General features: G+C 49.9%; 1 long non-coding RNA gene across 1 annotated transcript in view; it reads left to right on the top strand.

The window, feature by feature from the left end:
* The window catches only part of LOC112483069, a 4,878-nt gene extending 2,135 nt beyond the window's left edge, over positions 1 to 2,743 (top strand). The window contains exon 3 of the long non-coding RNA XR_003047498.1: positions 622 to 2,743. This is a non-coding gene — a long non-coding RNA (uncharacterized LOC112483069). The remainder of the gene's footprint in view (positions 1 to 621) is intronic.
* The last annotated feature ends 2,246 nt before the right edge of the window (positions 2,744 to 4,989 follow it).

Genomic DNA, 4,989 nt, shown 5'->3' with positions numbered 1-4,989 from the left:
GTTTAAGCCCACCAGAACTGTGGGTTTTTTTTTGCCATGGCAGCCCGAGTGAACAAAAACAATGAGTAAACAGTGAGCTACAAAAAGGTCAAACATTCTGGAAAGTGTCCTTCCTGCTCCAGCATCAGGCCATCCACAGTGATGAGAGGGCAAAGCTTCCTGGCTTGAGATGCCCAGATTGTGTAGCAGATCAGGCAGCCACTGAACAGAAAATCACGTTTATTTCATTCTCGGTAAAATGCTAGACACATAGATCTTGGTGGCCCCAGAGCAGGCGAGATTCAGGACCAAGGACATGGCTGGTCTGCACCACCTAAGGCTTGGAGATAAACAGAAAAATGGGGCCTTCCTGTCCCCGAGTCCCTCCACTTAGCACAGAGGAACTCACCCTGATGGAACCACTGAGAGGTCATGAGATGACACAGGGACTTATCCAGAACTGTCCAAGAAAGGTCTTGATTTCCCACAAATAACTAACTGCAGGAGTTGGCAAGCTTTATTTGTGAAGGGCCAGATAGTAAATATTCTGTGCTTTGCAGGTCATACCACCTCTCTGTTTCATATTCGTTTCATATTATTTTATAACCCTCCCAAAATGTTAAAACCATCCTTACCTTTCAGGTCACGAAAAGCAGGCCTGGCCCCACGGACTGTAGCTCACCCACCAGATTCAATCTCTCTCCTGGAACTGGTGACAATTTTGGGGACCTGATGAGAAATGAAACTATGGGGCCCTTGGTTCAGAGATTATTAAGAATTTCAAGACAGTGACAGCAGAGCATGAAAGCGAGCATTTTACACCCATGAAGCAGGTCCTTCTGTCGCCTGTCCTCACCAAATTATCAGGAATGTGGCACCGGCCTCGTGGGCATCTCTTGATGTCCCTAAGTAACTCAAAGAAGGACTACTGAAACTTGGCCACAATCTCAGGCCTATTGTCCACACCTCAGTTGGCGGTTATCTGGAGGATTTTGTTGGAGAAGGGCGGTCTCCCTGCGCTGGGCCATCACTCCTGGGGACGAGGGGCGGGGGGCACCTCCTGGGCCACTTGGGTCTCCTAGTGACAGGTGAGGTTCCCATGGGCATGAAGGCCTTGCCTCCCAAGGCTTCTCCCGGTGTGGATCCGGCCATGCTGGACCAGCGTGGACTTGTGCACGAAGGCCTTGCCGCAGGCTCCGCACTGGCAGGGCCTCTCTCTAGTCGCTGTAGGTCCTCTCCCGCAGGGTCAAGGCGGACGACTTGGGGAAGCGCCGCCTCCCAACTGGAGGCGAAAGAACACCCTCTGCCCTGTGGACGTCCTCTGGTGTGCTCACCGACCGCCCCGCCCCCCTTCCCGCGCGCTCCGCCTCCTACCCCATAACGCTCTGCACCAGGGCCTTGCCCTGCCCTGGCAGCTCCTGAGGCAGCTCGCCAGGGTGCGTGTGGTGGTGGTGGTGGACCAGGTCTCACTTCCTGTGGAACGTCTTCCCGCATACCCCGCATGGGGCCTGTCACCCGTGGGGGCCCGCTGGTGGCCGAGCAGCGACGAGCACTTGGTGAAGCTTCGCACTTGAAGGGTTTGTCCCTGTGGACGTGCGGCCGCTGTCGGCGCAGAGGAAGGGCAGCTCACCTGTGTGCACCGAGAGGCCGACGCGCTTGCTGAAGGCCTTCGCGTACTAGGCACACGCGAACCGCTTGTCCCAGTCATGCACGCTCTGGTGCTGCACCAGCTCAGCGGCCCGCGCGGAGGCCTCTCCGCACTCGTTGCCAGCTGTGGGCTCTCCTGGGGCTCTTCCCATCGGAACTGCGCGAGTCACACTTGTGAAGTTCTCTCTGTTCTGCAGTTCCTGGCTGGGGGGTCTTCAGGGACCCTTTCTAAATGTCTCCTGACCTCTCCGACCGCAGAGCGCCGGGAGCAGTCCCCTCCCAGTTCTTCCAGGGCCAGCCCAGGGGCACTCCTACAGGGACAGCTTCCGATGGGCCGTTCTGCTCGGGCCTGGACTCCGAATCTGAAAGAGACTAAAAACAGGACAGTCACCCGCGTCGCCTGGGGTGGCCTTAGGGACTCCTACACAGCCCTTAAACCCTGAGCCAAGTCAGTCTCAGTCCCATAACAGTGACGGTTATCATAATCACAGCTGACATTTCTTGAGCACCTACTATGTGCCACATGCCATGCCAGAGATGGGTGGCGGTCTTTCCTGGGTGACCCCCTGAAGCCAGCTCCCTGCCCTCCCTCCCCAACTTCTCCAGTCCCAGGCCTGGATAAACCAGGCATCTTTGTGGTGGCAGGAGTTGGTGACATTCAGAGACGTAGCAGTGGATCAGCCCTTTGAATCATCTCCATGTATCTATGAGATGGGCCCCTCATTGCCCATAACCATTCTACACTACTGCAAGCATTTGAGCATGCACTATGTGCCAGGTCTCTTGAGAAACTCTTGACTCACATATCATGTAATTTAACTACAGGAGGAGAGACTTAGGGATAATAAATTTGGGAAAGGCCACAGGACAGCGTCAGCACGATAGGGGTAGCATGTGGGTGTGATTTTGTCTCTACTTGGACCTGAGTTAGAAAATCCTGGAGCTCACGAGCTTGCCCAGAAGGAATGAACAGAGCAGAATTTCTGCCCTGAAGGCTGTGGCCACCTCCCTGGTGGCATCTGGAGGGTCCTAGGACTGGAGACTCTCACACTACCTCTTCCCATTAGCTGTTTTTTTTGTTTTGTTTTGTTTTTCATTACTCTTTTCTCTTTTCCCTTCCCCCACTTTTTGTTTTTAAATTTTTCTTTTTGGATATTAAATATGATCACATATTGTTTTGGACTGTTTTCTCGCTCCTTGAATCCGTGCTGTCCTTGTAGCTTGCGTTGACCAATAGAATATGGCAGAAGGGATGCTGTAGGATTTTGGATATTACAGCTTCTGATTCTGACACCAATTCTACCAAACAATTCTCTGACACCAGCTGGATGTTGGAGACACCATCTGCCTGGAGATAGCATCAGTTAGCAATAGGTAACAATATGCCTTTCCAGAATGACCTCTCAACGGGTACTGCCACCACCCATGTATAAGAACACTTGTCTTAATTACTTCCTGGTCTATCATGGGGAGTGGCTCTCAGCTTCTGAGTTTGGGGATCTTAACTACACTAAAGAGGCTCAAGGGAGGCAAGTGGGTGGGGACTGCTCATTGTTCCCCCAAACTTATCTCTTTTCACAGTGCTAGACCCTAAGTTTAGCTGCATTTCCCAGTTGCCCTTGCAGCCTAGTGTGGCCATGTGACTAGATTCTGACCAACAAGGCAAATGGTAGCTTCAGGCTATAGCTTTGAGGGTGGACTGCCACCCCCTTGTTAAGGAAACTTGGGAAAGTGACTTATTTTCGCTGCACCCCAGTTTCATCATCTGTGTAATGGGGACACGATAGTATCTACCTTACAGTGTCATTGTAAAGAACAGATGAAGTAATACCAGCAAGCATTTAAAACAGTCCCTGGCACATAGGAGGTTCTTTTCTGTGTCATCATTATAATAATTTTATTATCACTTTATAAGATTGATGTGAGGTTTAAGTGCAACCAGCCTTCATGCCTTTTCTCAAAACAAGTTTCCCTGGGGTTTGTTGGTCTCCAAAGACCAGGGAGAAATATTAGCAGGAAATTATATCCATCCGGCTCCCCACACACATACCTACCACCCACTGGCACCACCAGGAGGCTCTAGATTTTCCATCTCCTTCATCATTGATACTCATTTGCCCAATAAACACTTCCCAAGCCTGAAAATTCATAGGGGGGAATTTTCCTTTTGCCTTAGTTTCCTTAAAGAGCTGCCATGGTAGAGGAAATGCATATTTATAGGCAGTGACCTGCTTCCCGGAGAGGTTGAGAGATGGAAAGAAGTGGAGGAGAAGGGGAGGCATTTTTTCACTGCTGAATTCGATGTGGCATAGGGAAGTCAGTGTGACAGACGTGTGTGGAATTGGGGAGGAGGGAATTGGATCAAGAAGGAAACCGAGTCATTTATTTTCTTTCCCTGTAGTAGTGGGGGAGAGGCTGCCTGAAGAAATTAGAACGTGTATGCCTAATATCTGAACACCTAGAATTTCTGCATCGTCTGATAAGCAAGAATCTCAAATAACAGGAGGCTTCGGGGTGAACAGGGAGCCAGTCATTCATTCAACAAATATCTGAGCACCTCCTCTGTGCCGGGGCGTTGTCTCATGTGCTGGAAATCCAGCAGTAAGCGAAACAAAGCCCATTGTGCCGTGGAGCCCTCACAGTGAGGTAGAAAGTGAAAGGAGGGGTACTTCAGCTTCAGCGATTGCGGGGGCACCTCTCTAAGAAAGTGATGTTGGAGCAGAGCCCCCATTAGCAAAGAGAAGACAGCTGTGTGGGTATTGGGAGACGGACATTGTCCCCTCAATCCAGAGCTTGCTGGAGCCTTGCTTGGAAGAGGGAAAATGAGCAACACTCAAAGATGTGTCCTTAGAAGCTTGACCAAATAGATTGGGATTTGTCTGGGTAAGAAATGATGAGAAAAGGTTAACGATACTGATATGTGAGGGGCTCTGAGTTACAGCATTAAATGAAAAACAATTGGCAAGAGTGCATATTGTACACTCTCATTTGTGTTTTTAAAAAGTACATATACACATACATATTTATATAACTAATATATATAGTGTATATGTACACACATAGTAGTATAAGGAACACTACTAATTTTGTAGATTGTTAATCTATTGACATGCTTCTGTGAAAGCAGGTAAATGGCTGATGGTTGAGGGCCCCCCCACCCCTCGCCCCTACCCCTGCTGCCTTGTCCCATCCTGCATATCATCAAAAGGTTGCTAGCTGTAGGTGGTTAATACTGAGACTAGCTCCTACTTCTCTGCAGGTTGCTAATTTATTGTTTCTGTGGGAGAGACAGAGCAGAATGTACTTACTCTACCTGAAACTGGGACTCTCCCACTGCCTTTCAAAAAGCAATGACAAAACCCT

Source organism: Pteropus alecto, unplaced genomic scaffold (assembly GCF_000325575.1).
Source record: "Pteropus alecto unplaced genomic scaffold, ASM32557v1 scaffold326, whole genome shotgun sequence".
Taxonomy (NCBI): Eukaryota; Metazoa; Chordata; class Mammalia; order Chiroptera; family Pteropodidae; genus Pteropus; species Pteropus alecto.
This window is presented reverse-complemented; position numbering and strand designations above follow the sequence as displayed.